This window comes from Uranotaenia lowii, chromosome 1, assembly GCF_029784155.1.
Source record: "Uranotaenia lowii strain MFRU-FL chromosome 1, ASM2978415v1, whole genome shotgun sequence".
Classification (NCBI taxonomy): Eukaryota; Metazoa; Arthropoda; class Insecta; order Diptera; family Culicidae; genus Uranotaenia; species Uranotaenia lowii.
In genome coordinates this window covers 127,200,309-127,213,188 of record NC_073691.1, presented here as the reverse complement: position 1 = coordinate 127,213,188, position 12,880 = coordinate 127,200,309, and positions in this window count along the sequence as shown.

The window sequence follows — 12,880 nt, the reverse complement described above, 5'->3', positions numbered from 1 at the left end:
GAAATCCTAAACAGAATTTAAAATCAGAATCCAGAACTGACATGCCTTTTGATCATTTTTTTTTTCGTTTGGAATCGCCATCAATAATGAAGTTATAGTCCAAGCTTTAAAAAAAACTCTAAAAATTACAATTTTCAATCATGGTTTTCAGAAAAGGATAAAGAAGAAGGCAGAATTTGAGATCCCGGAATCAACGCTGCAAATTACCTCTCTGGTTATGTGAGATGAGATATTAATAACAGCAGGTGACAAACTATTAAGTCGTATTTATACCACAGGAGCCTCGTATGACATAAAGCTAAACGGTTCAACCAAAGATTAACACTCATCCATCCACACCGGAACTTGAACCTATAGCCCGTACCTACTCCCAGAGCAGAGTGATGACACAATGTAACTCTCTGTAACGTCCCGGAACATTGCAACAGGACTTATTGCCTTGTTCCGATTTCGCCAGGGAGTGGCACCGGATACCCGATTCCAAGCCAAGCGACAAAGCTCTCTTCTCGACTAAGTGCTGTTCACATATCCCGGTTCCAGATCCTTCTTGTCTTCTTCCCACGTGGACGAGTGCTTGCGTTTGTATGCGACTGTGTACGTGTAACGCTGTCGGTCACATAAATGTTTATTTGCTACCAACCAAAGCCACTCGTAAGACTACAACAATGTAAACATAATGTAATTTGATAATGATAAAGTGGGCGCTACAACAATGATGTCGGTGCATTGTGTCCAGTTTCGGTACCCCGCCAACAACTTGAAGGGTGCGATGCGATAATTTACCGGACCGGTCCGGCCAAAGAAGCGCTTGCTGTTAGCCAATTTCAGGAAGAGAATTCGGCAAGCATGGAGGACAACATAGGACAAATTGCTGACGGCATTCAGCTTGCCACATGAAACACCTACCTACCACTGAATGCGGAATTGTGTGCAGCGATTTGTTCTAGTGTATGTTTTACGTTTAAGGGAGATTATTATCGCTATAGTATTTTGCAACGCAAGGAGAAAGAGCGAAAAATACAGATAAATTATGTTATAAAACAAATGGGAGGGAGAGGAATAATTTGTATTTGTAACAACAAATGTCAATACCGATTCATATGAACAACACAAATAGGTACTCACGATTCTTTCCGTTTAAAAATAAATGAATACTTGATGCATTCTGCAGTGGCGCCTTTTTAACAGATTTTGTCTAATTTTGGCAATTTTGAAAACAAGTTATGAGATTGAAAACGTTTAACGCAACTGTTTTAAACCCTATAGGTTATGCGAGCAAATTATGGTGTTTTGATATGTGTTACTGTTTCAACCCATAAGGAACATTATCAATCTATATCTACCACTTCATAGTAGTTGGCCTGTGCTGAACAAAAATTTGATATGTGATGATTATGCCTCTAAATAAATTCTACTCGCTCATTTTCACCATCTTTCATTTTTTCTAACTTTCTATTCATCTATAAAAATTTCATAATCTTAAGATGTCCCTACTAAAAAGGACATCACTTTTTATCGATAAGGTCGATAGATTGAGTAACAAACGGTTATTACGGTGATTAATCTCTTCATTTAATATTTTTAAGGTTTGAAAATCATGCTTCCGGATTGTGCAGGTCTTTTAATCCTGACATGTTTTACATTGATCGCTCCGACACAGTTCGGGAAATTCCACTGCTCGCAGTACTCCACTGCCACTTCTTAAAATGTCTGTTCCGTTGAAAAGGCATGTGGATTGGTTGGAAGATTTCCCAAATAGAAGCACAGATTTCCCGAACGATGTTGCCTGCTGCAGTAGATTTTCCGATTCGGAACGAAAATGAGAGCGAAGCAAACGATGATCCAATAGCTAAGAATCTGAGAATAAATTTAGCGGAAAAGGTATATAACATAGAATGATTATTATTTTCCTAAATTGTTCAAAATTAATGTTTTTTCACTTCATCGTACTGAAGTCATTTATATGTTACAGCCATCAAAATTTAAATATATCCACGTCCATGGACGTTACCAAAACCTTCACCCCCTCGCCGTTGACATTTTCATAAGCCTAACCAACCAGCCTGCCCCTCTCCCTAAGTTGTCTGTAAATAGTATAGGAACGGCCCCATGAATTGATATGAAACCATTTGTCTTGTCGATAAAATTTAGATTATTAAAAATGGAATTGCTGTTATCAAAGTACTTATTGTGGTACAAATGTGAGTTCCTGCAGGATCAGAGGAATGCGAATATTATCAAGATAGACCTGATGCAAAACTAAAATTTTTCATTATTTTCACTTTTTTGATTGAATTGAAACTACTCGAATTCTATAATTTGAAGCACGTTTCCTCTAAATTGTCATTCGGGCACTTGTAGCCTTCTGGTCTTAAGAAAAACAATTTTAATCCACTTATCATCAAAAAAAAACATAATTTGCTTACCTCAGTATGACAACCAATCTTTACTCGGGTAAAATCGGTTGTCTGTTGAAGTAAGTCCACTGTTCGAAAATCCGTGGTTATACTCAGGTACCCATAAATCAGTCCTGGGGTGAAATTATGAATCCTATTCGATTCGAGTTACCCGTTTCGAGTTGAACTCGAATCGAATTAGAATCAGTATTACGAATCTCGTTCGAGCTCTAAATTTTAACGTATTAGATTTCGAGTAAATCGGGTGGTAGATCATCTCGAAACGTTCCATTCGAATCGAGATCGGTACTGCCAAAGTTGGTCGAATCGAACGAAACTCGATTGTTTCGAGTTCCATAATCCCACCCCTGATTTTCGAAACACCGTCCTGATTTTTTTAAATACACTCGAATTGTCTTGATGGATAGAACAAGTCTTTCAAATGCCCTGAATTGTACTGATTACAAAAAAAACATCGAGTCGAATTAATAGTTGAGTTATGAGAACATCGAATAAAACTGTAGTAAAATAGTAGAACCCATCTAACGGATGGTAATCTTCGGTTCAGATGATATTTAAATGGTGTTTTTCACTATGAACTGCAGTCCAGTCAAGGAGATGCTCACTTTTGTTGCTTATATTAAGGCGTTTACAGCACCTGTATTTCGCCTTTGTTTATGCAATCTAGTGGTGTCGTGAAATTTCAGATTTTTTTTGCGGTTACCTGATTTTTGACCAAACTACCTGGCACCTCTTTTGGACAATTTCAAAAAGTGATGATCAGAGATGTCGTCCGAATTAATTTACATCATTTTTTTTTCTCTTTAAGAGGTTCACTCGTGTTGGGAAAAGTGGTAAAATTTTTTACACTTGTAGCACATTTTAATTCTGCATAATGTGATGCAGAAAACGCTCGATTCCTATCACATACTGTTGAAATAGAAACAGTGTTGTAAAAAAATCATCGACCAAAGACCTTGAAAACATTTTTGCATGGTAAAATATTCAAGATCTGCTAAAAGTATCAAAAATTATACCACTTTTTCATGAGTAAACTTGCTCTGTTTAACTCACAATGATAAAAAAAAAATATTTGAGAAATACGGTACCATCCTCAATTTTCATTAGTTAGCCCGAAAAAGCACCGATTTTGTCAGCATAGTAGGTATTAAATAAAAACAACCAACTATAAATGTAAGTTGTACAATATTTAATCATGGTACCTAGTTGCCGTGATTTTACGAATCTCAATTCAGATATTTACTTAAACGCGTCTGTCGCTCACAAGAATAGATCAATGACTGACTTTTTTTTGTTTGTTTGTCTAGTGTTGCCAAAATAGCAAACGTTGCCAAATAAATTTATTTTATTTTATTTATTTTCAGTGTTGCCGTATACAACTATTATTTCATTTTATTGTTAATTAAATTTCACTTATTTTCTGCATATACTTAATCTTATCCCTACAGTAGTGACCACGTGTGATTAATCAGTTATTCATTGTTAGAGAACAGGATTTTCGATCTGTAACATGGTTACTATTTGCTTCTCCAATACAAACAATATTATCATAGAGTAAAGATAGTTTAATAGGACATTTTGTAAATATTATTGTTGGTTATTTAATTCGTCAATGTTATTGTAAATAAAAGAAAATAAAATAAAAAGATTCATCACATGTACCGTCCAAATGAAACGAACCATGATCATGTTGATCCGATGCAAGCTTTCATTTAAGCTTTTATGCAACATCTCCATACAACATCCGCTTTCCATGACTATGGTGATAGGGTGTCGCAGCTCGAGATAACTCTCAGAGATCCGAGAAGGATCCGGGATGAAAGGGAAAGATGACTTGTTTGGGGAGACACAAGAGATTGCCCAATGTCATGCCGAGAGCATGGCTGGTGTACCAGAACTAAGGTTCGAAAGTTCGATGACCGCATTCGTGGGTCATCGGATTTCTCCTCAAAAAGGTCAAAGGATTTTCCATACTTGCGACCCAACTGAGGATCTACGGAACGGATCTTTATCACTTTGATCCAGACCGTGGTTTAGGCCGTAGCGAGGTTCTATTTTATTTGTATCGCGAAGTCGCAAAAGTAAGAAAACACGTGAAGTGTCTTTGATGTTGAGATGTTAATTGTTCTTGTTCTTGTTGTTTACACACAGTTTGGAAACTTTTGAATCGATACAGTTTCCCATTTGAGAAGCTCCGCCAATTGAGTTAATACTCAAATCTAAAAACCGCACAACTAGGGAAAGCACAAACCAAGGAACAATTCATGAGGTAGAATAATGTGATCTAAAAATAGATACCCATCTCCCAACACATGTACACAAATAGAAACACCTACCAATGTAAACTGTAAATAAAAAGGCATGCTGTAAATAGTTTTTCGTTCCATCTAAAAATAAATGCACATAATTATTTTGTCCGCAATTTTATGTTAATTTAATTTGTGCAAAGCTTTCCCCGAACAGTTGCGTCTTTTCTGAGAAGGTATTTCACGTGTCCGGTCCGCTTAGTTTATGGAGTTTACTTTTTGGTCCTTAATTTATTTTACTCCAGGTGAACTGCTCGGGAACCCAGTTCCCTCGCTTATGCCTCTATCGCGGGAAGGAAAAACTTTGGAAAGTAAGTTCCACCCATGACGAGAAGCGCAAGTACCTTTTGAGCGGATAGGATAACGGTTTGCGTCCCAGCTATTCTTTGGGCACGACCGTGCGTAGTACAGGTAATCAAAAAACAACAAAAAAGTCCATCTGAAAATATGAAACGATTTGGCTAACAATCTACGCTGACAGGTAACTCACGTCAACGCGAGGGTAAGTTCGGGCTACGAAATACGCCTTGAGCTCACGTTATGAGGATTTTGATTCTGAATGTCCGTTTTTGATTCGGATCCCGGACTTAATGCTGATCCGGAACCTAGATCCTGTTGCTAAACCTTAATCTTTTTCTTGGACAGCAATCTCGGATTTTTATCCTGGCCTACACCTGTCACTTGATCCTGGATTCTGATATTGAAATCCGACCCTGGATGATATTTACTATCTACTTTCGTTATTTTCTCTTTGAATAATCTTTGAGGAGTAATCTTGTTTCGGAAATATTCTTTTTTCTTTCCCAAATATCCTTCGATGCCAAACATGGTTTGATTTGCTTGATCAGTTATCGAGCTTTATAAATATGTTTCTTTCGTTTAAGGGATACCCTCCCTCCTTCCAGTGAGAGGGAGGGGTCTCGAATCATTATAGCAACCCGGCCTCAAAAACTTCTACATACCTAATCTGAGTTTGTGTGATTTCTTTGGTTGATTTTAATTAAAATAAATTAACTACATCGAGAAAAAAATTATACAATGAAAAATGTTAAGCAAACTTTATAAGTAAACTGCCTTCATAAAACCATTTATAAATAAAAAAAATTAAACTTCATAATCGCATGCAAAAAATGGAAACAAACCAAATGTAACAATTTTTGCAAAACAAAACAAAAAAAGTAACAATTTTTGTAGAAAAAATTGGTAAGACTATCAAAAGATACATAGACTGATAAGCGTATACCTTCATCTCCACGTCTCGTTAACAAATCCCAAAACGAAGCTCCGACAGCGAAGTGGCTGCAACAAACCGTAGTAAGGCAGCAGAGCTAACGAGATCCAGGTAGCGAACTGGGAAGCAAGAAATAATGCAATTTATAAACTCTCCAGTGCTTCTTTCCTGTAACGTAAAGGACGACCTCCCATAATGCTGGTAAATAATTTCGTTAATGAATTGTCTTGCCATCATTTTGGGGCACAAAAGCTGGCACAGTTCTTGAAAGAATCTTCCCGTTCCTTTTCTGGAAATTCGCCCCCCAGGAGGAACGGCAGAACTAGACGAATCTGACTTTTCACTTTCTTCGGAGAGCGTGCTGCTGCCAATTTTTGCCTCGTAAAAGTTTCTCCGCTGTCGCTAATAAATTGTAACTGTCAGAAATAATAAAACTAGATGGCAAATGAATTTAGGTACACTGAATCGTTGCAATTTTTTTTTACATTGGTGTGTTTCCAGGCAAGCACATGGAAAAGTGGCATCGGGAAAACGGAAGTACCATTTGAGTCTTGAGAGCTAGGCAGAGTTCTGATAACAATCATCGCTTAAATGGGAAATATGGTTTTTATGAAAATTTTTATTTTTATTCAGTTGAACAGGGTATGAATACATTTTTGTTGGAACGATTGTTTTAATTAAAATATTTTTAAAATTAAAGACTTATTTTTCGTATATTCGTTTCTGGAGATAAAATCGTCGCTTAAAGTCTATTTCAGATAGAATCTGGTCGGATAAAATAGATAATTTCTCCGCAAAGAAATAACGTAAAACAAAAGTAAAAATGTCATCTTGTAGGGTTTTCATTGCACTTTAAGGAAAAAAAGCATAAAAATCATTCGTCAGCTTTTCGGATGAATTTTCGAACTTTTTTGTGATACCACCCATCATTTTCTGCACAGTACTGCTGGTAACCGCATTCGCCATCTTGTTCCACCACTTTTCCGTTTGAGCGGGTTTTTTCATGGTTCTGCCACATTTCTTCAGTTTGCCCTCAACTACTGCCCAATATTTCTCGATGGGACGAAAATCCGGACAGTTTGGTGGATTGATACTTTTTTCAACAAAATCGATCTTTTTCTCCTTATACCACTTAACGACATCCCGGCTGTAGTGGCGGCTTGCCAGGTCCGGCCAGAACTTCACCGGACCTTTGTGGGACCGAATGAATGGCAAAACCCTCTTCTCGTACAACTTCCTTGCCCTGGTTTTGGCAACCAGGTTTTGTTTCAGCGTCCTGTTGGGGTGTTTGCTTGCATGATACGACCGCAAGCCTTCTCGCAAACAAATTCGTCGAGCTGTGCTGTGGTTCGTCTTGAACTTTTTCGTCAAATCACGCAAGGAGATTCCAGGATTATTGTGAACTGATCGAATTACCTTTGCTCGCAGCTTCCGGTCATATGTTCCACTTTTACGCCTGGTTTGTTCTGCTCGATCCACCGTAAGGGTCTCCCGGTAACGTTGCAGCACCGAATTTACAGTCGATTTTGGATATTTCAGGAATTTCGCGATCTTTACCCCTGACCACGTCAGTTTCTCTACGTGAGTGTGCAGAATTTTCTCTCGCCTTTCGCGTTCCATAGTCGATAACTTTTGACTGACTGCTTTAATCTTGATGAAATTTTCACCACTAAGAGCACCTGTATCCGTGGTCGAAACAGCCGGTTTAGACCCGAATTCCGACCCGAGCAACCGCACTGGTGATCCATTATACCAGTTTCATCTCAACTTTTTTTAGAGCTGGTATAAGGATTGATCCAAAACTGATGAGATTTAGATCATTTGACGCAGTTCTAAAACGTTTGACAGTTAATGGAACACGAGTGCAGTTGCCAGTTTTTTCATTGGATCGGATCTAATTTCTTTGGTTCAATTCTTGTATAAATTAGACCCAAGAATAGACCACGAATACAGATGCCCTAAGTGATCCATCCGGATCAAAGCACTGTCAATAGATTCGCGATGTGACAACTAGGGGCGCTGCAGTAAATGAAAAGATGCGACCAGATTCTATGTGAAACAGACTTTAGACAATCGATTTGCCAAATAGGCATTGGATTTTAGCAACCTCTTTTATGGGTGTAGTGTTGTATCTGTGAATGTCGATTCCGTTTTGCAGGCCGTCCATTTAATAATAGGGTAACATTCCATTTTATATATAAACATTGAGCTGTTGTATGCAATTCTCTGTTTCACTGACAACTATTGAAGAATATCGAGCTCTAAAGCAGTGTATCGATTCCACTTTATCACTATTCGCATAATTTTATTTTGTATTTTTGCAGTCGATTTGTTGGCGTTTGCGTGAAGCAATATAGTAGCGTAATAATCGAAGTGTGGCATGATCAGGAATTTAAAACAAAAAAATTACTCTTTTCAAAAACAATCCTTTGTGAGTTATAGCATCAAGTAGTTCTGAGTTCAAATTTCAATAAAAATTATACATTTGAACAACCTCCAAGCAAAAAAAAAATGTTTTATTGATTTTATGCCCTTTCACATATCATATTCATGAAATGGCGGACATGTCTCAAAAAAGTCTATCCGAGGATCATTTTGCAACATCAAGTCGATAGAAGGCTATTTGAGACCCAATTGTGGTGAATCCACTTATATTTTAACCCGATCTGTGCCTTTTTTATTTTTCGTTCTACACCACGGATTACGGAACGTCATTCCGTCGCAGAACTCGTTAAGAGAATGCCGAAACGTTCAATCAGTGCTGCCGAACTCACTTTTTTTTCTTATTCAAATTCTTCAAATTTTACACGTTGCATGAATAATAGCCAATTTCCTTTCTTTTTAACGCTTTTTCAGTTTTTCTCTATACATTGCATTTCTGTTACTAAATTTTGACAAACCCCGAAATCAGAGTAACATTTTATCAGGGATTGAACTTAAATAATATTTTTATTATTTTTTTTATTTGTTTGGCGATTTCTTTTACATGACTTACAGCATTTAATTATTCGGAAATACATATTAAAGTTTAACTCTTATTCACCAACTTCAATACATTCTAATTCTTCCACATATATTCTACCACACCAATTTATAACTTTTGTACTGAATAGATGCGATTGACATGTCACAAAAAAGGCTAAACAAAGATTTTGTTGCATCCCATTGATTCCACGTGTATTTTGTAGTAACCACTTTAAGTACGTAACTGCCGCATTAATTTCACGTAAAGTTAAAGTGGAAGACTTAAAATCTAACTTGTTCAGTTTTTTAGGAACATGTGCATGTACGAATTCTTACAAGAAAATGTAAAAAGTGTATCGAGGTGAGTTTTCAAATGAAATTTTGAAGAGCCTTGAAGCGTTTACCGTGACCTCCGTAGGCCATCAAACTCGGATCAGCGTTTGCATTGGAGCGTCAAAACAGCCGTGCTGCTTTGACGGGGATTTTATCGCAAGCCAAAAGATGTTCCATCAAGATGGATAAACCTGCCTTCACCTTTCCACACAACCAGGGGTGCCAAGTGGTTTCGTCAAAAATCAGGACAACGCGAAGTTAAAAATCACGATTTTCCAGGACACCTCTTGATTCATGAAAATAATAAGAACTTCTGCTTAGATTGCATAAATAAAGGCGCAATACAGTGCTGTAAACGCCTTAATTTATGCAACAACAGTACGCAGCTTGTTGGCTGGCCGGTCGTAGTTCATATCGAAAAACACCATTTAACCCTTCGTTTCATGATTTTTCAGTTTTCCTCAAAAATCGTTTTAAACAGTTGAAAATGATGAGTACTCAAGAAAAAAAATACAATTTTTCCATACATTAATTGTTGCAAATTTGTTACTTTATGAAACGAAGGGTTAAATATCATCTGAACCGAAGATTACCATCTGTTAAATGGGTTTAACTTTTTTATAATCTATATTTTCGATTTTCTCATACTTTAACTAAAAATTCGATCATATTTAAAAAGTTTTTATGAAAATCAGGACAAATCAGGACACTTCAGGGACAAATTTTTCAAAAATCAGGACTACTCGAAAGTTTTTAACAAATCAGGACAAATCCTGATAAATCAGGACACCTGGCACCTCTGCACACAACCCATGTCGTTGGAGGAGAAACAAGCGGTTCGCAAACAGTTTCCAGAATGATCATTTAGGCCAGGTATTAATTGTAATATTCTTTTGGTGATCAAGCGGATATGCCGTACTCTTCCGATGACACAACCATCAATCAGCAATTCTGGACAGACTCTGATTTTGCGAGTACTAGCTTATAAGCTGGTTTTATGCTGGTTCAGGCTCAATTTTCTATGTTTTTAATACTCTGAAATATTTTCCAAATTCGCATTTGCTTCTTGAATAGGCAGTTTTTCATTTCATAAATGTACAATATGAATAACAAGGGACCCAGAACACTTCCTTGGGGAACACCAAGATTATTTTCCCAATATTGAGAATACGATAGTTCATGTTTTGATAAATGGGTTCTGTTATTTAAGTTGCCCGTTATTTGAATTATCGGCTTTATCGGCGAAAAGTGATGTCCTTTTTAGTAAGGACATCTGAAGATTAAGAAATTTTATAGAAGAAACGAAAGACGGTGAAAAGAGCGAGTAGAATTTATTTAGAAGCATTATAATCACATATCAATTTTTTGTTCAGCACGGGCCAATTACTATAATGGTAAGATACACATCACACCATCACACAGTAGTAGGCTAAGCGTGGTTCGCCGCACAAGAGGAAAACTTGCAGTGCGAACGAACAAAAAAGATGAGTTGGTTCGTGGTGAACCAAAATTTGAAATGTGATGAAAATGCTTCTAAATAAATTCTACTTGCTCATTTTCACCATCTTTCTTTTCTTCTACCTTTCTATTCATCTATAAAATCTTATTATTTTAAGATGTCCCTACTAAAAAGGACATCACTTTTCACCGAAAAAGCCGATAAATCTACAAAATATCATCCTAATTTAACCAAAAAATCGTTACATCTGAAATCCAGAAATACAACAACTGTGAAGCTACCGTTTTCAATATTGATCTTCCAATTCGAAGCATCAAATTTACTGCAGACTTAGTTGAGTGCTGCTTTCTGAATCCAGACTTCTCGTCGATCCTTTTAACTCAATGAAATTCAAAAATTGCTTTTAAACTGCTAACTCCAACACCTTGTTGTTCTTGTAGTTCTAGCATGTTTATCGGGACGATATAATTTAGCCTCTCGAGCATTTTTCTCTTTTCGGATAGGGACAACAGTCCATTGCTTCCATATACTGGGGGGGGGGGGGGATCTGCTTTGATTGCTTCGAGTGTTTTAATCCCTGGACGTGGCTTAGTTGCATCAAAAAATGTATTTTGAAGATGATTTAGACTGCTACCACGAGAGACGATTTTCGGTGCGACTGGTAATCCAAAGTCTTTGAATCGCAAACAGAGTTCTCTATATTTTTCAGCAGCAAGCTGTTTTGTTTACAAAGCTAAAAAAAATCGTTGGTTTAAATCTTACAGAAACTTTTACCGGCAACAGAAAACAATTCAAGGGGATAACTAAACTACACAATTGTGTGGCTGTAAGCAAAAAAAATTAGAACTTAATTTTTAAGGCATGGGATTTAGGTTACCTAAGATAGCATCTGCTTTCAATGGTGCATCTCTTCCCTCTTCTTTTTGTTTCTACTTGAACCAGTGGCCAGTGGCTAGGACTATATGCCCTTATTGTAGCTCCCTTTTTTCTTCGCTTCGCTCGTTTATTATAAATTCTGTTGGTAATCAGACCGGTCACAAATTTTTTTTCACCTGTCGCTTTAAGGAAGTATGTTGTTTCTGATTCACTGGGGAACACAAAAACAACAATTATAGCGTATTCTTTCATACATTCCTTGAGTGTTCGATTCCTGATTTTAAAATGCCAAGACGCAATTATCCCACCCAGCTCTCTTTGGCGCCCTTTGGAAAGTTCGCCCCCTTTTGCCCTTCGAACGATGTCTCTACCTAGTTCTATAGGTTCCAAATGTTCTTAGAGATCAGCTGGCGAAAATAAAGATGTAGAAAGGTCAACGACTTTTGGAGTGTTATTCACTCCCGGGCTGTCTACACGAAGCCTGAAACTGCCATAAAAAATTCCAAACCTTTTCGTACCTGGATCTGCATTTGTCGGTCAGTTGTTGATCCCAGAATGCCATAAATTTTGTAATTTTCAGTCACATTAGGATTAGAACTACCTCTAAGTTACGTGACTCGACCTACTTGGACCTGCTTCATCAGAATAGTGAATATTGCAAGGAGCCAATACTTATATTGGAGCCAATTCTTTCAGATTCTAGATCCACTTTTGTATCCGCGAAAGAATCATGCGTTAGAACGCTGTAGACAAAATCAAACGACACTTTATCTTTAGAGATCGATCAACTCAGCAACATTCCCTCCTTGCGATGACTCCGTCAGTTTGCCATGAACACGAATCAAGTTAGAAATAGTGTTTTCCTATGGAAGATAAATTAAATAAATCATTTTTAAATGAAAATGATTGGAAGCAAAATCCTAATTTTAGTTTTCAATTCAGGGAAGTTTTGGTTCAATACAAAATCATCAAATTTTTGTTAACATATTCAAGACTTAACTATATCAAACTACTGGTACAAGGGGTAAAGTAGCCGAAGTAGGAGAGGTTTTCAAGTTCCAAAAAAATTAATCTGGCACTAACCAAAATTTCAAGTTTAATTACACAAAGTGCAGTAATGTGAAATCAAACAAAATGATTATCGCTGTTTTTAAAAATAATTTATATATTATACCTAATATATGTACATAAATAAGTACTTCGAAGTACACAAAGATTTTTTTTATCTAGTTCGAGCTTTAATTATTCACACATTGAACTGATCGAACAATCTGGATTTGTAGTTATCTCGAAA